The sequence below is a fragment of the Mobula hypostoma genome, chromosome 19, assembly GCF_963921235.1.
Source record: "Mobula hypostoma chromosome 19, sMobHyp1.1, whole genome shotgun sequence".
In the NCBI taxonomy this organism is placed as follows: Eukaryota; Metazoa; Chordata; class Chondrichthyes; order Myliobatiformes; family Myliobatidae; genus Mobula; species Mobula hypostoma.
In genome coordinates, this window is record NC_086115.1 from 21,663,488 (window position 1) to 21,687,442 (window position 23,955).

At 39.2% G+C, this 23,955-nt stretch overlaps 1 protein-coding gene across 7 annotated transcripts in view; it reads right to left on the reverse strand.

Moving 5' to 3' along the window:
* Positions 1-23,955, reverse strand: part of mypn (myopalladin) — a 288,573-nt gene that overhangs the window by 194,115 nt on the left and 70,503 nt on the right. Inside the window, exon 1 of one of the 7 annotated variants that reach the window (XM_063071523.1) lies at positions 1,096-1,308. The exons of the other annotated variants lie outside the window; for them this stretch is intronic. The gene's annotated coding sequence lies outside the window, so the exon portion shown is untranslated. Of the gene's footprint in view, positions 1-1,095; positions 1,309-23,955 lie in introns of those variants that run through there. 7 annotated transcript variants of the gene reach the window in all.

Genomic DNA, 23,955 nt, shown 5'->3' on the forward strand with positions numbered 1-23,955 from the left:
ACATCCATAAAGTTATAAGATGGAATTTCCAGTTCATGTGGACCAAAAGAACATAATGGTTTTATCTAATCCTTCTATGAAAGACATTTATTCATTTCAGATTTGGTCTGGTCTACTTTCATAAGCAGACCAAGAGAGTCAAAGAATCACCCAATAGAGAAACAGGCCATTTTGTCCATTGCATCTATGCCAATTATTAAGTTTACCTATACCAATCCCACTTGTCTACATTAATTCCTTAACCCCACTAGATCTATTCATTTGTACCGGTCCAAATGGCTCTCACATGTTGTAACTGTTCCTATCTCCACTACTTTCATTAGCAGCTCAATAGACAGATCATTAAAAATAATATTTCTAATAATATCTGCTGTCTTACAGCTTTAAAAATCATTTTAATATTTACATTTAAAATCTACTGCCACATTCAGTAATTACAAAGTGCATTTATATACATTCAATTAAACAAATTTACACCATATTTGTTCATAATTCAGTTCATGTTGAGTCTAATTTGAAAGGCAGTTTAAACCAACTTTTTAATGTACTCTTCCAAATAAATGGTACTAAATCTTGAACCACATTCTTTATTTAACCACTAAGATACAATAACTGGATTTAATGAGACAATTACTCATTACAAGATCAAACAATCAGGGATCAATTTTGAGATCTAGAAATAAGTTTTGGATTATTATCAATGCTATGTTATTTAGTTATTTTTCTACCTGTCTCCAGCATCCACATTGAGATTAAATAAGTATTAATAATTATTTCTCTACTGCAATGCACAGATCTGTCATTGGTTTAAATATTTGTGTATATGGTTGTTATCAGCTCAGTTGCTTAATTAATGAATCAAGATTCTAAGATATATTTAAAAGAAAACTTTCTCTCCCACACAATAGAGGACAGAAGATACTTCGAAATACCAGATCATAGCTAGTTGAACAACAAAGGTGCACAAATATCAAAATGAAATACCAATCAGTTGAGATCTGGATTTGGCCTGTGAAGTAGTACCTCTACAAGACAGAGTTATATAGCCGATACACTTGAATATCTTATTTATATTTCAGTCATGCTATGACTCACCAATTAAAGATTTGCAGCTGTCGAATTCATCAAAAGCTAATCATTGCAAAAGAAACGTTCAATAACAGAAGACTTAAACATATACATTTTTGATTGAACTTCTAAGAAAAAAATTTGACAACTGTGATTGTCGAACTTGCTATATACGATATCCTGACAGCCTCAACACAGTTCTGACTGATACAGCTATTGGAATCTCTCCTGAGTCTGGTCTCAGATTGGTAATGAGCTCATGCTGAAGGTCAGATTTACTGACCAAGCTAGCTATTTTCCTCCTATATTTTAGCTTCAGTGACTCACAACACTCTGATGTGCTTTACCAAACCATCTAAAATAATTTCAGTTGTGGGGAAACAAGACAAAACAAAATGGTCTCCTTTTCGGAGCACAAATGTAGGCACATATATTTTGTCCCTCGCCTCCTTACAATTAACTTTCCTTGCTGAAGTATGAAACACCTTGATAAACCATTGCTCCAATGAAGGCAAATACTTTCTAGTACTTTGCTGAAGTATAGCGATTAATGGTGGATGTCCTCTCATGCCAATCTGGAATTCAATGCTATATAGATCCCCAATATCTTCTAGTGCTGGAGTATGGTGCCTAGTATCATACCAAGGGTAACAAAGTGCTCTTTAATGCTCACTTGGAAATTGGTACCATGTGTGAAGAATACAATTAGCACCACTTAGAATTTACTGCTCAAAATAACATGATTCATAACATTAAATGAATGATATCACCGACCTTATAAACATATATTAATTACACATAAACTGCACGAGTTATGATAAAACACTGAAATTTAGTTGGAGAAAACCAGTCTGTGGTTAGTGTGTGATGGTTCAGAGTTCAATTCAATTATAGAGAACTTGTTCCTATGCCCACTTTTTTGATTTTATAATGTATTTATGTCAGAGTTAATTTGTAAACTTGTGGTAAGGGTATCTTGAAGAAAAATTATTGCAATAAAATTATTATAAAAAGTTAAAATAAATAATAAAAGTGATTAAAGTGTAGGATTTTCTACATGTAGAAAAAATAGAATTGATCTGTTAGAAGCAAAGGCAGGTGAAACTAGGATAAAGAAATGGCTTTGGTAGAAAATAAATATTTTGAATTTGGCTCCAATGTATTAAATACAGCACATGTTGTAGAAACAGTTAGGAAACAAAGATAAGAAATTCAAAATCATGACGCATTTTTCATTATTGAAAACTGAGAGCTGATTTATTTTTTGGAGTGAAATGTTATAACAATCACAGCATAAATCAAACTCAGGAGTGGGAGTGGAGTAATACCTGCACAATGGATGAATTTGTGGAAATCACAACAGTTGTACAAATAATAGGGCAATGCTAGTTTTTCCATATTGACTGGGTCACCCAGAATGCAAAGTGCCTAGATAGAATAGAATTAGTGTGGTGCATTCAAGACAGTTCCTTGTGCAATATGCAAAGGAACCTATTCAGGATGGAGCAATACTAGACCTCCACTTAGGGAACAAGGTGGGCCAAGCAATTAAAGTGGCTCCTTGGTATTTACTGAGGAGAATATTATGGATGCCAAAGAAATGAGACTAATAAGTAGTAGGGTCCTATTACATATGCATATCACAAAGAAGGAGTTATTTGCTGCCTTGAAGCCCATTAAGGTGGGCAGATCCCCCAGGGCCTGGTGAACTGCAGCCCTGGATCTTATGGGAGGCCACAGAAGAAATCACGAACACCCTTGTAAAGATACTCACAAACAAGAGAAAATCTGCAGATGCTGGAAATCCAAGCAACACACACCAAATGCTGGAGGAACTCAGCAGGCCAGGCAGCATCTAGGGAAAAGAGTACAGTCGACAGTTCGGGCCATCACTTGAATAGTAATGGCTTGATCAAGGATAGTCAGCATGATTTTATGCTTGGGAGGTTGTGCCTGATGAATCATTTGGAGATTTTCAAAGTGGTATCTAAGAGGATAGATGAAGGTAGAGCAACAGATATTGTCCATATAGACTTAGGTAAAGCCTTCGACAAAGTCCAGCATGGCAGGTTGATCTGGAAAGATAGGTCGCATGGCATTCAGGGGAGCTGGCAATGCCGAATCAGAATTGACCCAATGATAGGAAGCAAAGAGTGATGGTTGAAGGTTGATTCTCTAACTGGAGGCCTTTGTCTACTGGGGTGCCCTAGAGGTTGTGTCAGGACTTCAGTTATTCATTTTTTGTGTAAGTGACTTTGATATGTATGTACATGGCATGATTATCAGGTTTAATGATGATTTTAAATTCTAGTCTTGTTGATAGTGAAGCAGGTTATAATAGATGGCAAAGATATCTTGATCAGTTGGGAGATGGGCTGAGAAATGGCCACGTACTTCCAGCAAACTTCATTAAAATAAGTATCACAGTAACAAGAAAGGACAACATAATATGTTGGAGAGTGTATTTTGGAACTGAAAACTAAGAGATAAACTCTCTTAGAAACTGTTGGAAGTTGTAGACGTTGCTCAGCACATCAACACACCTGCCTCCCTTCCATGGACCCTCCCTAAACTTCTCCTGTCTCAGTAAGGCTACCCTTCTTGAACAATGGAACAGCATATGCATTGATCCCACACACCCTAGGCATTCTTTCTTATTCTCCTCCCACCTGAAAGCACATCCCACCAGAATCAGCTTCTGTCCTGCTGTCATAAAACTATTGAATGGCCCTCTAGTATGATAGCATGAGACTCCTGATCTCATAAGCTATTCATTATGGCCTTGCACATTATTGTCTGCCTGCACTGCACATTCTCTGTAATTGTACCATTTTATTCTGCATTCTGTTATTGTTTTTTTCCCTTATGCTACAGCAATACACTAATGTGATGAAATGATCTGAATTGACATGCAAAACAAAGTTTTTCACTCTACCTCAGTACATGTGACAATAATAAATTTATTTACCAATCTCTGAAAGATTGTTGACCGATAGAATGTTCCAGAAACTGCCTAACAAAGTTGCAAGTTCAGTAGGATTTTGTCTTTCAAAGCAAGGGTTATCTGTAGTAACCCCATCCCAGAGACTTGAGTGCATAGTCTGGACTGAAACTAATGGGTTTTGTTTTAGATTAAGTACAATATTGTCTTATTTATCATTTTCGTGGATATAAAAAGAATGCATTCCATGTGTTTTAAGAAGAGCAGATAAATTTTCCTTAGTATCTTAGCTAATATTTATCTCTAAAGTTTATAATTATTGTTGATACACTGATTATACTGAACGTTGTTCAATTAAGTTAAGTAAATGTGTCTCATTACTCATAGCCTCAGCCTCCACCTGGCAGTATGTACTTTTTTGCCTTCCAAAGTTCAGGAGATTGTGTGTCAGCATGTGATGAGATTCAAGAGCTGAGCACTGTTATTAAAATTCTGTGTTGAACCACTCACTCTCACTTTATCTATAAAGCTTTGGACAACTTAGCAGCTAAGGGAGTGATTAGTGACGATGGAGAGTATCAGAGGTAAAAACTCCAAAGCCCAATTCTGCTGTACACTAGTGTAACTAAGTAAAATACCACTCAACCCTAAGAAGAATTCAAACACTTTAAAATGTAAGTGTAAAGAACAATCTTAGTAAATGTGAGTATACAAGCCTGAGTTTAGTAGCTTCATTTAGTCCATGTGGCGTCTGATAATAAATACACATAGTAGAACATAAACACGAGGATTTCTGTAGATGCTGGAACATTTTGTTCCACATAGTAGAACATTTTGTTTTGTCTCATGGTGCTAATGGAAGAGAAGAAATATCAATATGAAGGGAGAGAATGATAAATAAAGATAGCCCCAGCAGCTCAAAATTAATAAGCAGAAATTGTCATTTGAATTTAAGGCAGAGGAACAGGAAACACAATAACAAAGAATATATAAAAGGTAAGCATCATTACACCAAAGCTTATAGAGAAAGCTATGTCCTCATTTTACCTGGTGCAAAAGGTAAAGTTGCAAAATTCTATTCAATCTGCTCTTAGGTCAAATTTTAAATGAGATAACACAGATATTTTATTGATCTTTACATTCTGAACTCACTAAATGCAGTAAATATGCTTGGCCAGAACAATTAATGAAATCACAAAGTGGTGAATCTTTTAAATAGAGTCATCTATCGCTACTTGATAGATTAAGTTCTCAGATAGACTTCTGGCACCTAAGGCATCAGGTTTTGGTTTCAAGATTGCTTAATGTCATTCCAGTATACAAGTGTAAAAGAGAATGAAATAATTGTTACTTCAGATCCACTGCAGCACAAAAACAACAAAATATGATAAAAAACACAATAATTAAATATAAATACAATACATTAGATAGCTTATAGATATTGATTTTTATGTCCATAAGACGATGCTAGGCACAGGGTGTTTGTACATAAGGCGACTCTGACAGGAAATGATAAAGTAGTGGTGGTGGGGTTGTGAGGGGTAGAAGTGTTGATCAACCTTACTGCTTGAGGAAAGTAACTAATTTTGAATCTGGTTATCCTGGCATAGATGCTACTTAGCCTCCACCCTGATGGAAGAGGGACAAATAGTCCATGAGCAAGGTGGGTGGGATCCTTCATGATGTTACCGACTCTTTTCCAGCACCTTTCTGTAAACAGTTGAAGTCAGAAGTTTACATACACCTTAGCCAAATACATTTAAACTCAGTTTTTCACAATTCCTGACATTTAATCCTAGAAAACATTCCCTGTCTTACGTCAGTTAGGATCACTACTTTATTTTAAGAATGTGAAACGTCAGAATAATAGAGAGAATTATTTATTTCAACTTTTATTTCTTTCATCACTTTCCTAGTGGGTCAGAAGTTTACATATACTTTGTTAGTATTTGGTAGCATTGCCTTTAAATTGCTTAACTTGGGTCAAACATTTTGGATAGCCTTCCACAAGCTTCTGACAGTATTTTCCTGGAATTTTGTTCCATTCCTGCAGACAGAACTGGTGTAACTGAGTCAGGTTTGTAGGCCTCATTGCTCGCACATGCTTTTTCAGTTCTGCCCACAAATTTTCTACTGGATTGACGTCAGAAAATGATGTCAAGTCTGGTTCATTCTTGGGAGCAATTTCCAAACACCCGAAGGTACCACGTTCATCTGTACAAACAATAGTACGCAAGTATAAACACCATGAGACCACACAGCCGTCACACCGCTCAGGAAGGAGACGCATTCTGTCTCCTAGAGATGAACGTACTTTGGCACGAAAAGTGCAAATCAATCCCAGAACAACAGCAAAGGACCTTGTGAAGATGCTGGAGGAAATAGGTAGACAAGCATCTATATCCACAGTAAAACGAGTCCTGTATTGACATAACCTGAAAGGCTGCTCAGCAAGGAAGAAGCCACTGCTCCAAAACCACCATAAAAAAGCCAGACTACAGTTTGCAAGTGTACATGGGGACAAAGATCTTACTTTTTGGAGAAATGTCCTCTGGTCTGATGAAACAAAAATTGAACTGTTTGGCCATAATGACCATTGTTATGTTTGGAGGAAAAAGGATGAGGCTTGCAAGCTGAAGAACACCATCCCAACCGTGAGGCATGGGGATGGCAGCATCATGTAGTGGGGGTGCTTTGCTGCAGGAGGGACTGGTGCACTTCACAAAATAGATGGCATCATGAGGAAGAGAAATTGTGTGGATATATTGAAACAACATCTCAAGACATCAGCCAGGAAGTTATAGCTCAGTTGCAAATCAGTCTTCCAAACAGACAATGACCTCAAGCATACCTCCAAAGTTGTGGCAAAATTGCTAAGGACAACATGTCAAGGTATTGGAGTGGCCATCACAAAGCCCTGACCTCAATCTGATAGAAAATATGTGGGCAGAACTGAAAAAGCGTGTGCGAGCAAGGAGGCCTACAAACCTGACTCAGTTACACCAGTTCTGTCTGCAGGAATGGAACAAAATTCCAGCAATTTACTGTGAGAAGCTTGTGGAAGGCTACCCAAAACATTTGACCCAAGTTAAGCAATTTAAAGGCAATGCTACCAAATACTAACAAAGTATATGTAAACTTCTGACCCACTGGGAAAGTGATGAAAGAAATAAAAGCTGAAATAAATCATTCTCTTTACTATTATTCTGACATTTCACATTCTTAAAATAAAGTAGTGACCCTAACTGACCTAAGACAGGGAATATTTTCTAGGATTAAATGTCAGGAATTGTGAAAAACTAAATTTAAATGTATTTGGCTAAGGTGTATGTAAACTTCTGACTTCAACTGTATATGTCTTTGATGGTGGGTAGGCTGGTGCTAGTGATGTGTTGGGCAATTTTGACAACTCGTTGTAGAGCCTTCTTGTCAGCCGCAGTGCAATTTCCATACCATACAGTGATGCAGCTTGTTAGGATGCTCTCTACTGCACATCTGTAGAATGATATGAGTGTAAATAGTACATAGTCCAGCTCTCCTCAGCCTTCTCAGAAAGTAGAAGCATTGTTGAGCTTTCCTGATTGTGTGGGATTTGTTCTAGGACCATGAGAGGTTGTGCAAGATGTGCTCTCTCAGAAGTTTGAAACTGCTCGCAGTTTCTACTGCTGTGCCGCAATATAAAGCAGGGTGTGAGTGATGCGAATTCTTCTGAAGTCAATAACCATCTCCTTTGTCATGCTGACACTGAGGAAGAGGATATTTGCCTAGCACCAGACCTTGAGGTCTTCCACCTCCTCTCTAAGTCATCTCATTGTTGTTAGTGATGAGTTCCACCACTGTCATGTTATTGACAAACTTGACAATGTGATTACATGCGTGTTTTGTCATTTCAACCCGACTTTATAACTATGATCACACAATTCATGCTATACCGAGGGATTGCAGAATTGTTGGAATTATTGGCTGTGGCTGAGAAATTAAACTGAAGCTATTCCTACCCTCTTAAGTCAGATATATAAAGAAAACTATAGCATTGGTGATATAGAGAAGAAACCCCATTGTTCCTGTCAATACTTTCCTCAGCCAACATCATGAAAAGCTATTTGGTTATCTTCTTCTGTAGCATCTAACTGTGCTTAGAATTAAGTTTCATTTTTAGCTTTATCACAGGAAAAGATTAGTAGAAAAAGAGAGGATAAAATTCAAGGATGTGCTGAAAGACACCTTAAAAAAATGCAATTTTCCCACTGACTCGAGGAAAATCCTTGTCCCATGGCCACTCAAGGTAGAAGCATTGAGTTCTGGATGGTATTGAGAACCTTGAGGCCATGCGATGGGAGTAAGCAGCAGGAGTAAAACTACACTCTCAACTGCTCTGTCAGTATCTCCTCCTCCATCTGTTCCCACACTGACATAATCTGCCACCTCACAAAATTGGAGTGGAAGCAAGGTCACCCTTTCTCCTGAAGGACTGCCTAAGACAACAATCTTCGAAGAATATATGATTTACTCAAATGCAACACAAGTTAATTCATATGGCTTAATATCTGAAGAACACAAACAAAGACTAACAAAGCTGTGGAAAATCCTATGAGGCTATTTTAAGGCTACTTATTTCTTGGTTAAATTGATATAATAATATTGAGTCTATGTCAATTAACATTGAAGGATCAATTTACAGAAGTGCTTAAGCTCAAATTAAAACTTGTTCACTTAACGTCAAATACCAGACCCTCAATGCCGTAAGTATATTGATTTTAATGGTTTCATTAGTGTCTGATATGTGCCTGTTTATGTTAGATGATGTGATCTGAAAATCTTAGTGAGCTGTACTGCGAGATCTCTGCTAAATCAGCACAGAGAGTGCATTCCTTAGTCTAAAAGTATCAAAGGTATGCTTAAGTATAAACATTACATACAATTTTCTTCACAAATACCACACAATTGTGAATACTACATATAGAATTCATGGATGGTCAGTCTTTAGGTATTTCAGCATTCCTTTTTTAAAAAAAATCAATGAATCTGAGCTTGAGGAAGCTGATTAAGGAGGAGGAGGAGTACACTGCACCAGAACTATCCTGCTTTTGTAAAGCAGTATCACAAACTAGTATCTCCAGATCCAAGAGCACTTGATCAAAATGATGGAGGAATACCAAATGTGCAAAAGTTAACTGTCAAATGAAATCAATATGGCAGAATCTGGAAACTTATTGATCATTATGCTCTAGATTAATTGCTTACTATGCCTACCACGATGCCGTAAACATAGCTCCAGACCCTAGCAAGGACCAAACAAAGGTCAAAAATTGCATTTGGTGGAAGTCTGAAATAAAAATAGAAAATCCTAGATGCTTATTAAATGCTTGAAGACACTTATAGTCAGACGGAAAGGAACTGTCTTCACAGGCTATGTGTCAACAAATATTCTGTTTCAATGACATCTCTAGCATACAAACTGTGATAGTTTATGTCAGATTCATCCAACTACTTGCAGTAGATATATCATTCCATCGTCAGGGTTAAGGATGTTTTCTGACGATTGCATGATGCTTAACTCCATTCACAATCTCTATGACAATTCAGTTGTCCATACCTGCAGGAAAACCTGGATAAAATTCAGGTAAGAACTGATAAATGGCAAATAATAGTTACACCATTTTCAAAAAGACACATAACCGCACTAGTTATATAAATGATTAAACTACAAGAGCAGGCTAAAGTGGCAAATAACTTGCTTGTCAAAGGCCCACTATCTATAAAGCACAGGTCTGAGGAATGAATACTCTCTGCTTACCCGAATGAGCTTGAACAACACTTAGGAAACTTATCACCATCCAGGGACAAAGTTGACTAATTAACTGGCATCCCTATGCTATGCTCAAACATTCACTCCTCGCACCATGAAGAAAAATAAAGAATAGAAGAAGGCTGAAGGGTGATATTAGGAGGAAGCTTCCCTGATTTAACAAGATCATGAAAATATTTGCAAATTGACTTATATTCTGGTAATCATAACATAGAGTGGAATTTATGAATTCTAAATGGAAGTTACAAACCAGGTTATTGATCAAGGAAATCCAAAAGAAAAGTAAAATTTCTTGTCATTATTAACATTATATAAGTGTGATATACAGTGTCGGTAATACAGGAATTGCCAATAACTAAATTAGCACATCTTCTCTAAATTTCATTGTAACTAAAGTACAATCCAAATGGTTACAAGGTCTAGAAATTGAAAAGGGAGGCTCTTTATTATCAGAGCTGTGGAGACACATAGTGGAGAGAAGAGTTAAATACCCTTTATGTAACATGACATGAAATTTGTATTTGCTCATAGATGCAAAAATTATTAGTCAAATTATGAGAAATATTTGACCACAGCTCAAATATCTTCTCATGAAAACACTTTGCTCGTTAAATAAGTAGCGTACTGTGAATACGTAAATATTTTTAATAAAGACCTGCTGCTTCTGAATTCTATTACATTTAAGGCCAAAGGATTGTGTGTAATAGATAAGGTCCTATATGTTTAAAGCACTCACTCTGTGCTTTCCTCCATTCACTCTGCAAGGGATGTTTAGGGTGTGAGGCAAGCGATCTGAGGGGTAAAGTAAAGCAAGAATCCTATAGCGAACTGGGTTGAAAGACTGCAGGCATATCACTGAAAAAGTACGGATAAATCAACAAAGATCAGAGAAACTAAACTGTGAAGCTACTGAAATATTTTTACTACTGGCACATGAAACTGGTCACATTTTTCAGGGCTTTTAGCAGATGGAATTTGAAGTTGGAGTGGTAAAGATTGGTGCTGTATAGAATTGCTTCTAAGTATGTACGGTACACAGTTTCACACTCTGTAGACTCTTGATGAGCCATGTAGTCTTCCTACATCTTAGCCATTCCTACTAAGATGGAAATGCCTGATGTTAAAGATTAATTGCTACCATGAGATGGCACTAGATGGCACTGACTTTCTCCTGTGTCCTTCCTTTGAGTGTTCTGATTTCAACATTAAATGGAGTGGAGAGACCATACTCATGTATTTCAATAAATCCAAATAAATTTATGTGCATTAGCTTCCACACATTCTTTAACTATTTCTTATCATACATTTTGGTAGTATCAATATAGAATTTCAACAAGTTTCTAATCCAAATACCTATGTCCAAGGTTATGCTAGCACAATGCAAACAAGTCAGTAGTTCTAAATCCGATTGTCTCTGCTATTAATGTTGACATTTTCCATTATGTTTGCTTTTTCTATTTCTCCCCCATTTGGGAAATGTCATGATTTTTAGATTGGTATGTTCCCTCTGAGACATCTCACAGGAACCCTAGACAGTTTGTGTAATTGTGAACTGGCCTTGCCCCTTTGCTAGTACTCTTCTGATTTCTATTTGTTTCTCCCCCTTCGCACTGAGATGGAAAATAATTAATTCTTTTGCATTTGTGACTTTCCTTCCCAATCTGTTCCCTTAATGCTTTGCAACAATACTTAAATGCTTTAAAATGTCATTGTATTTTACTTCTTTTCTTCTGTTTAACTGCATGAGCAGAACTGCATTTTCTGCTGGCTAACACAAAACTCCTGACATTGAACAGCACTGAGGCTCTGCAGGATTTGGTACATTTTATCTCATCTAGGTCTAGTTTTCTCAACAGATATTTCCTCAACAATTCTGCATCCCAAATGTTGCATTCCATCTTATACCATAAATTTCCCAAAATTCCTGTCACAATCAATATGTCCCTCAGATCATAAAAGGTACATTCGGTAGACAACATTTCTCCCATCTAGTCACTGGTTGAGTTACGCTTCGAAGTGCTCCTCACAATAGTCTCCACTTAAATCATTCAGTCAGATCAAAAACCCCAGACTCTGTCTCTCTTTACACTTAATAAATTGTGGTATCTCACAAAGAAGCACATTTGAGAATAATATAACTTGAGTGACAAAAAACGTAGTGAGAATACAGAGAGAGAAAATGTTACAAAAGTGAAAAGAGATTGAAACCTCAACAGAAAAATTGAGGTATTAGATAATCATCAATAGAGGCAAAACCTTCACATTAATAATGAGAAAAATTAAGGTCCGTAGACACATGACAAATCACCACCTGCAGGTTCCTGTCCAAGTCACACACAGGGCTGATTTGGATTTATATTGCTGATTCTTCATTCTTGCAGGTTTTAGATTCTGATACTCCAAACTCTTTAGTGCTGTGGAAAGATCTTTACTACCATCTTCTCAAAGGCAATTTAAGAGGGACAATAAAAAAAACTGACAGATGAATTTTTAGATTTGAATATTTGCTCAATATTGCCTCAAAGAATCAAGCTATTGAAGAATAATTTACACTTACTTGGCAAGTATTAAATGTATTTAATTCTTTAACATAAAGGCAACCCAAAGTAAACTCCATTTGCATTTTATTTTGGTGTGATTCCCTAAGCAGACACTCTTTGTAAGAGGTACCCCACATTAGAACTATAAATCAGGAAACGGTAGGCTCAGAGACTGAATTTCAAACATTTGAAGTGTATTTCTGTCAGTAGTTTTAGCTCAGATGTGAAGCCATTTCCAGTATGAAGTCCATCAACTTTACTCAAAGATTTTTATCCAAACGAGTACATAGGCAAAACTTGCAAGTGTTGGTATTCATCCACAGAAATATTGAAAACTACAGGATTTTGTTTTTCGCAACAATGAAAAATAGATGTTTATGCATTGATGCTATCCCAGAAGTTGAATCAATGAAGGAGTTAATCAAGGCAAAAATAAATTTGTTCATAATAACTTCAACCAACTTAAAGTTCCCAACTAGTTTCTTGGGTTAGATTTCAACTTGCATTGAATTTCACTGTAATATGCACCCATTTTGCAGGGAAGTCATATTCCAGTATGGTAACAAGGAAGATGTAATTTGATTCTGATTTGGCTTTGAATTTTGCAACATCAGATTGTCTGTAAATGTAACTTGCAAGTAAACAAACCTGAACCCAAAATAGAAAAGAATAGAAAATCTTATCTGGAAAAGACAGGACCTTATTCCCTAGAATGTAGAAGATTAAGGAGAGATTTGATAGAAGTATACAAAATTATGTGGACTATATTATAGATAGAGTAAATGCAGGCAGGTTTTTCTACTGAGGTTGGGAGAGACTACAACTGGATGCTTTAAGAGAGAATGGTAAAATGCTTAAAGGGAACATGAGGGGAAACTTCTTCTTCATTCCAAGGGTGGTGAGACTGTGGAACTAGCTGCCAACACAAGTGGTAGATGAGGGTTCAATTTCAATATTTAAGAGAAATTTGGGTATGGAGGGCTATAATCTAGGTGTAGGTCAATAAGACTAGGCAGATTGGTTTGGCACAGACTAGCTGGGCTGAAGGGCCTGTTTCTGTCCTGGAGTGTTCTATGACTCGTTGACAAATAGCTTTTGCCAGTCATGTGAAATACTGACATGAAGGGGTATTTCACCCTTTATTGTTTGATAACTGGCACTAGCCTACCCACCATCAAATACATATACGTATACGGAAAGGAGCCAGTAACATCATGAAGAATTCCACCCACCCTGCTCATGGACTGTCTGTCCCACTGGAAGAGCCTACATAGTATCTGTTGTGTATGTGGCCTGTTTGCACAACTATGTTTTTTTAATTAGTTTTATTTATTTATTTATTTATTTTTATTTATTACAAAAACAAAAAAATACAGCACATCCACAAAAACCACAATCATAACAAAATCAAATTAAATATTGAGCAGCAAAAGGGAGAAAAATATAAAGGCAAAAGTAAACATACACAGCAGAGGTGCACCGCACCAAAAAAACCTCAGTCCTCACCTGTGAGAAAATCCAATACAGGGCCCCATATCCTTTCAAAGATGTCCCTTCTGTCCTCATTATACAGTCTCAGTCTCTCCAAATGTGAAGTATTTGCCAGTTCTCTCAGCCACAGACCGTACGTAGGCACAGAGTCCATTTTCCACATTTGCAGGATTAACTTCTTAGCAATCACCATTCCAAATTATACAGCCCTTTTTTCATACATATTGGCTGAAGATAGGGAGCTTGTTGCTCCAGGGATGGCCATGAGCGGGTCTGGTTCCCACCGCTTCCCAAAAGCCTCAGAGAAACAGTGAAAAATACCTTTCCAGTCTGCATAATGCTTACAACATGACCAGAATGAATGTGACAAGTTACTGTTCACAGATTTACATCTATTACAAACTGGTGAAACATCAGGGTAGAAACTGTGCAACTTTTCTTTGGAATAATGGAGTCTATGTATTGTTTTAAACTGTGTAAGTCTGTGTCTGATATTGACTGAACAATCGTGTATACTCTTTAAACACTCATCCCAGACCTCCTCTGTCAGTTCTATACCCAATTCATCCACCCATGCCTGTTTAAAACCTGCAGTATTCACCTGAGCTCCATTGTGTAGGGTCGATAAAAATAGGATACTGCACTCTGAGTAACAGGATCAAATATTTATTTATTGCCTGCAGGGACTCATGCTTGTCTAAAACTTCGAAGTTAGGTCTATTTCCTAACATAATCTCAAATTTGTAACTATCTAAAAAACCTAGATGCAGGGATATTGTAAACTGCTTGTAACTGCGCAAATGAGGCAAAGTTTCCATCAATATATAGGTCACCTACACTACAGATGCCTCTATGTTTCCAGGTAGAAAAAACAGTATCATTCAGGCCAGGCAAAAAGGAATGATTGTCACAAATCAGAGTGTCAATATAAGTTTTTGGGGCCTTAATGTGTGGTTTTTTTTTGAATTTTTGTTTGCAGTTGTCATTGAGCCATTGGCTGTTAGCATCAGACAGGACCCTTTGATATCATCCATTGATATGCATGGACATAAACATCAGCTTTCGTTATACGCTGACGATGTCTTTTTATATATCTCCAGCCCACAAACATCAATACCCACCCTTCTGACTTTAATTAATAATTTTGGTAGTTTCTCAGGTTTCTCTATCAATTGGGATAAGAGTGAACTAATGCCAATCACTGCAGTGGTTAATACAGCGCATTTACAGTCCATTCCCTTTAAAATAACTTATGATAATATTTCCTATCTTGGTGTGACTATTACAAAACACCCAGATAACCTTTTGCAAGTGAATTGGCGAAACAAAGTTAAGCAGGTTAAACGCAATACTGACTTTTGGAAAACCATTCCAATTTCATTGGTGGGGAGGGTTAACGCAATCATGATGATTGTACTGCCACGATTTCTTCATCTTTGCCAGTCAATTCCATGTTTTATTCCTCTGTCATATTTTAAGCAATTGGATTCAATTATTATACTCTTCATTTGGCATTATAAAGCCATTAGAATTACTAAAAAACACTTGTCAAAGCCCAAGGAAGCAGGTGTTTTTGCCCTACCGAACGCTAAAATGTATTACTGGGCTGCCCACCTATCCATTCTTGCATGGTGGAAAAAAGGCCCACCCTCTACCTCAGACCCGTGCCCAGCATAGTTACTCATAGAGTGAATGCTTTGTAAGAAGACTTCCTTACCAGCTCTCCTTAATAGCCCCACTGCAGTAAATAAGTCACATTTTAGTAACAGCTTCGTGGTTGCACAACTATGTTATTAATAAAAACACTGGAGACGGGAACTAAGTTTCATGGTTCTTTACTGGTAGAGTCCGAATTTGACACACACATACACACCAATACGTGCCTAATAGCACATGCAATGATGTGTTACTAAAACATGAAGTAGTCCCTTATTATAATGTAGCTATACAGTACACTCCTCCCCTTTTATTTTAATAGTGTATCAACTGTTTTTTTTACTGGGGCACTATGCTAAACAAATATGCTTACCCTTAACATACAAATGCCTACCATTTGTTTACAAATTATAACAAAGTAGCTTAATAATATCAAATTATAACAAGCCTTTTTTTTTTGATTTTTGGTCTAAGACCCATTTAGAACTCAAGTCTCTGGGGAGGTTTTCTCTGCCTCTCCGGGTAACCTCTGTCCTGAAACATTTGCTTTGGGGAGTGAGTCTCCACGGGTACATCAGGTGGGTCATCAGCACTGATGACAGGCTTATCTGTAGATGAGGCTGATGTGGTCACATCAGGAGTGTTTGGTTCTATGTCAGGGGGGTCTGCGCAAGGTGTTGTTGTGTTTTTCACCTGAGCATCCAGGATTTGGTCCACATGACATCTCCATACATTCTCTCCCACCTCCACTGTATACATCAGTGGCCCGTCAATGGCGGAAATTGTACTCGGCTGCCACTTTTCAGTCCAGTAATCACGTGCAAGAACTGACTGTCCCACACTGAAGCTCCGTGTTGACTTTGTATTCAAGTGCTTGAACTGTCTGTTCTCCACATCACGCCGTACACCTGGTTTGAGAAGATCCATGCGGGACCTCAGGTTCAGAAACATCATCGCCGGAGTCTGATTAGTGGTTGCATGTACTGCATTACGAAAGGCAAGGAGGAAGTTGTCTATCTTGTGTTGCAGTGGTCAATTTTCGCTGTCCATTACCTTGATGGCTTTCTTGAATGTCTGCACAAATCTTTCTGCCAAGCCATTTGTGGATGGATGGTAAGGGGCAGATATAACGTGCTTGATTCCATTGTTCTTCACAAAACCTTGGAATTCTTCAGAGACAAATTGCCGTCCATTGTCTGTGCAGATTTGTTCTAGTATGCCATTCCTGGCAAACATGGCCCTCAGAACTGTAATGGTCTTTTCCGATGTGGTTGTCTTCATTTTGATGACCTCTGGCTATTTGGAATGTGCATCAACGACGATTAAAAAGATAGAGTCCATGAATGGTCCAGCAAAGTCGACGTGCACTTATTGCCATGGTGATGAGGGCAACTCCCATGGATGGAGAGGGGCTTGAGGTGGTGTGTTCTGGATCTTTTGACATCCAGAGCAGTTCTTGATCAAGTCCTCAATCTGTTTATCGATTCCTGGCCACCACACATAGGCACGGGCAAGACCTTTCATCTTCATGGTACCCAGGTGCCCCTTGTGCAGTTCCTCCAGCACTCTGGTGCACAGCTTGGGAGGAATCACAACTCGTGAACCACACATTAGAGTTCCCCGACACACTGACAACTGCTCCTTCCTCGCTGAGAAGGCTGGAAACAGTGTTACCACGCGCTGGCCATCCCTTTACCGTAATGTCATACACTTTTGACAACATAGAGTCATTGCGTGTTTCTCTTTCAATGAGGCTGTTTGTCACTGGTAATTGTTCAACTATCGTTGTGTGAAAGACCTGCTGAATCCATTTGTGTAGCTATCTCTGAAGTCGGCAGTGGTAAATGTGACAAACCATCTGCGTTGCCATGTTGCTTGGTCCCCTTGTGTTCAATGTCATACATGTGACCTCCTAAGAAAATAGACCATCGCTGCAGCCTTTGTGCTGTCATCACTGGAACAACTTTTCTTGAGTTGAAGATTGACATGAGAGGCTGATGGTCAGTCAACAGGGTAAACTTTTGACCATACAGGTAGTGACTGAATTTCTTGACTCCCCACACGAGGCTTAGGGCTTCTCTGTCAATCTGTGCGTAGTTCAGCTGAAGTTAGCGTTCTTGAGGCAAAAGCTATTGATCTTTCTGAGCCATCTGGAAACTTGTGCGATAACACAGCTCCTATCCCATTGGGTGACGCATCACAAGCCAGTCAGATTGGTGAGGAGCGGTCAAAGTGCGTGAGCACCCCTTCCAAAGTTATGAGTCTTTTAGTTTCTTGAAACGCTTTCTCACAGCTCTCAGTCCACTTCCATTGTGTTCCTGTCTGTAATAGTGCATTTAGTGGGTGTAGGATTGTGGATAGGTTAGGAAAGAACTTGTGGTAATAGTTCACTAGTCCAAGATATGCTCTCAGCTGAGACACATTTTCAGGTGGTGGTGCCTTAAGCACCACTTCTATCTTGCCTTGAGACATGTGTAAGCCATCCTTGTTGATCACATGCCCACAGTATGAGATTTCCTTTTTGAAAAACTCACATTTCTGTCGATTAGCTCTGAGCCCATATTCTCGTAACCTGGTGAGCACTTGCTCAAGGTTAGAAAGATGTTCGTCGTCATCTTTGCTGGTGACAATGATTAGATTAGATTAGATTAGATTCAACTTTATTGTCATTGTGCCGAGTACAGATACAAAGCCAATGAAATGCAGTTAGCATCTAACCAGAAATGCAAAGAATAGTGTTAGTAACAAAATAACTGCGAATAAAAAGTAAGTGCTACAGCACACAAATATAAAAGTACTGAGACAGTACAATATGGGTGCAATACTACTTAGCCCTGTGATGTGAGGTTCTGCAGGGTCACAGCCTCAGGGAAGAAGCTCTTCCTGTGCCTGCTGGTGCGGGAGCGGAGGCTCCTGTAGCGCCGACCGGATGGGAGGAGAGCAAAAAGTCCATGGTTAGGGTGAGATGCATCCTTGATAATGCTTTTTGCTCTGCCCAGGCAGCGTTTATGGTAGATGTTCTCAACGGTGCGCAATTGGGTGCCGATAATCCGCTGGGCAGTTTTCACCACCCGCTGGAGTGTTTTGCAGTCCAATACGGGACAATTGCCAAACCACACTGAGATGCAGTTGATGAGTATGCTCTCAATGGTACAGCGGTATAAGTCCGTCAGTATCCTGGGACGGAGGTGAGCTTCCTTGATGCTCTGCAGGAAATAAAGGTGCTGTTGCACCTTTTTGATCAGGATGGAGGAGTTCAAGGACCAGGTAAGATCCTCGGATGTCATCCAGGTAACACTGAGTTCCTGAAATCCCCTGCAGGACCTGGTCCATTGCCCTTTGCCAGATTGCAGGAGCTGATGCTATCCCAAACACCAACCTGTTGTACTGGTAAAGTTCTTTGTGTGTATTTATTGTCAGATATTTCTTGGATGCTTCATCGATTTCCATTTGGAGATAAGCCTGGGCCAAATCGATTTCTGTGAAATGTTCCCCTCCTGACAGGGAAGCAAAGATGTCCTCAATATGAGGTAGAGGATACTGTACTGTGCAGAGAACTAGGTTTACACTCACTTTAAAGTCTCCACATATGCGCACCTTGCTTGGTTTTCCTGGTTTTGTGCTGGAGGTTTTCTTCATCACTGGAACAATAGGTGTGGCTCATTCACTCCAATCCACCTTTGACAGGACCCCAGTCTGTTCCAGATTTTTCAGCTCTGCCTCTGTTGTAGGACGGATTGCATATGGCACTAGTCTGGCTTTGTGAAATTTTGGACATGCATTTTCCTCAATCTCAATCTTTGCCTTCATGCCCTGAAGTGTTCCTATTCCTGTCATGAACACTTCCTCAGAGCCAGCAAGTATTTGTGACAGTCTCTCAGATGTAGCCTTTGCTGACACAACTTCTGCTTTGATGGTGTGCCAATCCAGCTGGATTTTCCTGAGTCATTCACGTCCCAGCAACAGTGGTCCTCCATTTTTCAGTACATAGAGGTTCAGCTGCTGTGTTTTGTCTCTATAGGTCACTGTCACTTTAATTTTTTCCTTTGGGATGCACTCTGTGTCCTATAAAAGTCTTTAGCAGTAGTTTAGTTCATTTCAGAGGTATGTGAGAAAACAGTCATTTGTAGTCATGTACAGAGATCACTGTTAAAGCTGAGCCTGTGTCCAACTCCATTATCAGCCTCACACCTGCCACTTGTGGAGTGATTCATAATTCTTTGATCATCTGTCTCTCTCACGCTGTGAAGTTGCAGACAAGACAATTCACTTTTGTCTGAGTCGTCTTCATCAGAACTGCTTTCTTTCATTTTGTGTACATTGTTCTATTTTCCTTTCTGGGGTTTCTTATTTCTCTGTATTTTGTCCTTTTTCTGCTGTTTACCGGCTTTGCATAAAATGTCGCCCTGTTTGCCACAGTTTCTACATTCTTTGTCTTTAAACCAACAGTCCTCAGGGTCATGTGACATGTTCCCACAACGGTAACATTTCCTTCATTTCTGTTCAGTGACGTTTAATTTGTAGCATATTCCAGAGATTTTTGTTGTATCTCTGAAGCACCCCATGCTGCCGTTTCCAATGATATTGCAATGTTCAGCACCTTCTCTAATGTAAGGTCTTTTTCACACAGGAGCTTCTTCTGTGTAGTTTCACAGTGCATGCCACACACTAACCTCTCCCTCAATGTGTCCGATCGACCAGCTCCAATTGACAATGTCCTGATAATTTGCACAATTCAGCACAATATTCAGAAATGTTTTCATTTTTGCTCTGATTCCGTTTGTGAAATTTAAATCTTTCAGCAATGACCAGTGGTTTGGGGTTTAAATGCTGTTGGAGAGTGTCTACTATTTGCTTGAACGTTTTGTCAGCTGGCTTTTCAGGGGTTAACAAGCTCCACAGCAGCCCGTATGTTTTTGCTCCCATAACGCTGAGTAAGACGCTGGCTTTCTTTTCATCGTTAACACTGTTAGCATCACAATATAACTCCACTCTTTCAATGTAAGGCTATGTCCTCACTACAATGGATAATTTTGAAAATGAAGCTTTTTCTCTTCGTTTTGACCTTCTGTCCACACCTAAAACGGCGTTTTCATCCCCCGAAAATGGAGATTTTCAGAAACGGTCTCCAGAGTGAATAAATCTGAAAATGCCTAATATCTGCTGCAGTGTGTACGGGGTAACCAGAGCATTATAAAACCGCTGTCATGACATGCCGGAACAGATGGCGACAGCGCGGCATTTCATTGTTTTCTTCTTATTATTATTCTTCTTCTTCTTATTACTACTTTATTGTCGCCAAACAATTGATACTAGAGCCTACAATCATCACAGCGATATTTGATTCTGCGCTTTGCAGAACCTAACAATTTCAGAACAGACAGCAACAAGACTGAAGCCAGAAGAGTTAGAAATGTACTCACCAAATACTTTGACCCATAGGTTACTGAATAAATAAGTATACTCACTTTGCCCCATTTTCTGTCCTTGCTTGTATGAAGGTGGTTTACCTATTTATGCAAGTACTTCTCTGACAATAGATGTGTAACAGCCTAATGTAACATTGTATGAAAATACAAGATAACACTGATGCAGACATGTTTTATACATTTAACAAGGTGCTTTATTAATGCAACAGAGTTAGTCAGTTTTTCAATGTTTGTCATCAGCCATGTCATACCCGTGAACTCCCTGTCGGTTGCCTCCATACACTCCAGTATTCGTTTTGTTTTAGTTTTAAGTCCTCCTGCGTGAGAGCCAAGAGCAATCCTTTTAAGTTTTTCTACTCTGTAACTGGACAAACACGCACCAAGTATACCGTTTCCTCTTCGCTTGTTTTCTGTGTGTCCTGCGCATGCCCAGTAGGAGGAAATTTACCCAAATATCCACCTAATGTGGATGGCGATATTTTGAAAAACGCTAGTGTGGACACCTGTCGTTTTTACTCAAAACCGGTGTTTTCAAAATTATCCGGCGTAGTGTGGACATAGCCTAAGTTACCCAGTTTTCAATGCCACTATCAAATGCTGTAATGGTTCCAATCATTGCCATCTTTGTTATGTTAATTTAGTTCCCTTTTCCCTTGTATTCTTTTCAGCTAGCTCCTTGCAGTCACTGCATGTTCCACTTGTCTCACGTGCCCTTTTTGCTAGCGCAACAAGCACACTCCATCTAGATGCATGTGTCACTCCTTTTCATCTTCCTTCTCTCTCTTCTCGTCTGAGTGTCGTTATCAACTAAAACACGGCGTTCCAATAAGATGTAGGTTCATAATTCTCGTTGCCAATTTGTTGTGTGTGATCTGTTTACGCAACTATGTTATTAATAAAAATGCTGGAGATGGGAACTATGTTTCATGGTTCTTTACTGATAGAATCCGAACTTGGCACACACATACAGATCTATACGTGCCTAATAGCGCATGCAATGACGTGTTACTAAAACATAAAGTAGTCCCTTATTATAATGTAGCTATATGGTACAGTATCCATGCCAAAACCACCAGACTCAAAAACAGTTACTTTTCCCTAGCAGTAATAAGGCTACTCAACACTACCCACTAACCTTCACCCCTTCATATCCCCCACCACCACTACTTTATCATTTCCTGTCAGAGTCACCTTATGCACAGACACTCCTGTGCCTAGTGTCACTTTATAGACATAAGAACATAAGGACATAAGAAATAGGAGTGGAAGTAGGCCATCCGGACCATCGAGCCTGCTCCGCCATTCAATAAGATCATGGCTGATCTGTCCGTAAACTCAGCTCCATCTACTTGCCTTTTCCCCATAACCCTTAATTCCCCTACAATGTAAAAATCTATCTAACTGTATCTTAAATATATTTAGTGAAGAAGCCTCAACTGCTTCCCTGGGCAGAGAATTCCACAGATCCACCACTCTCTGGGAAAAACAGTTTCTCCTCATCTCCGTCCAAAATCTTCTCCCCTGAATCTTGAGGCAATGTCCTCTAGTTCTAGTCTCAACTCCCAATGGAAACAACTTCCCTACTTCTATCTTATCTATCCCTTTCAAAATTTTATATGTTTCCACAAGATCCCCTCTCATTCTTCTGAATTCCAGAGAGTATAGTCCCAGGCGACTCAATCTCTCCTCATAGATTAACCCCTTCATCTCTGGAATCAACCTGGTGAACCTCCTCTGCACTGCCTTCAAAGCCAGTATATCCTTCCTCAAGAATGGAGACCAAAATTGCACACAGTACTCCAGGCACGGCCTCACCAGTACCTTGTATCGTTGCAGCATGACCTCCCTGCTCTTGAGTTCAATCCCTATAGCAATGAAGGCCAACATTCTGTTTGCCTTCTTAATATTCTGTTGTACCTGCAAGCCAACTTTTTGCGATTCATGCACAAGCACTCCCAAGTCCCGCTGCACAACAGCGTGCTGCAATCTTTCACCATTTAAGTAATAATCTGCTCTCCTATTATTCCTTCCAAAGTGGATGATCTCACATTTACCAACGTTGTATTCCATCTGCCAGACCTTGGCCCACTCACTTAAGCTATCTATATCCCTGTGCAGACTCTCCACATCCTCCGCACAGTTTGCTTTTTCACTCAGTTTAGTATCATCAGCAAATTTTGCTACACGACACTCAGTCCCCTCTTCCAAATCATCAATGTAAATGGTTAACAGCTATGTATATAAACAATCTTATGTATTTATATACTTCGATATTTTTATTATTGTGTTTTTTTATCTTATTCTGTTTTTTGTGCTGCATTGGATCCAGATTAACAATTATTTTGTTCTCCTTTACACTTGTGTACTGGAAATTACATTAAATAGGAGGAGGAGAAGATGGCGCGACGGCAGCGCATGCGGCCTCTCCAGTGATTGATATCTATAACCTGTCAAGTAGGGGACCGTGCACAATTCTGATTTGATGGAGACGGACGTGAGAGTATGGAGGAACATCTGGTAAACTTCCGAAATGCCCGCTTCACTGCTGCTGCTACTGTGTGGTAACCGGAATCTCCGGAGCAGAAGGCCCCGAATCCTCAGCTTTGCTTGTTTCAGCAGCCGGGGCTAGGTCGAAGGCGCTCGGCAGAGGATGGTGCTCGAGAGGCTGTATCGGGGGGGCTGGTTGTAGGCTCAAAGTTTTCAGACGGACGGACTCAGTGTCGGCTGTGGTCAGCTGCTTCCAAGGCATCGGCAAGTTGACAGTGCCTGGAGGTTTATAGCAGGAAGTTTCTCCCTTTTGCTGCTGCTATCGGGGATTCAGAAGTCAATCAACTCCGGGACTCTGAGACTGTTTTTACCGTGCCCATGGTTTGTTCTTCATCAAATTATGGTATTGCTTTGCACTGCTATAACTATATGTTATAATTATGTGGTTCTGTCAGTGTTAAGTCTTTGGTTTGTCCTGTTTTCTGTGATATCACTCTGGAGAAACATTGTATCATTTCTTAATGTATGTATGCA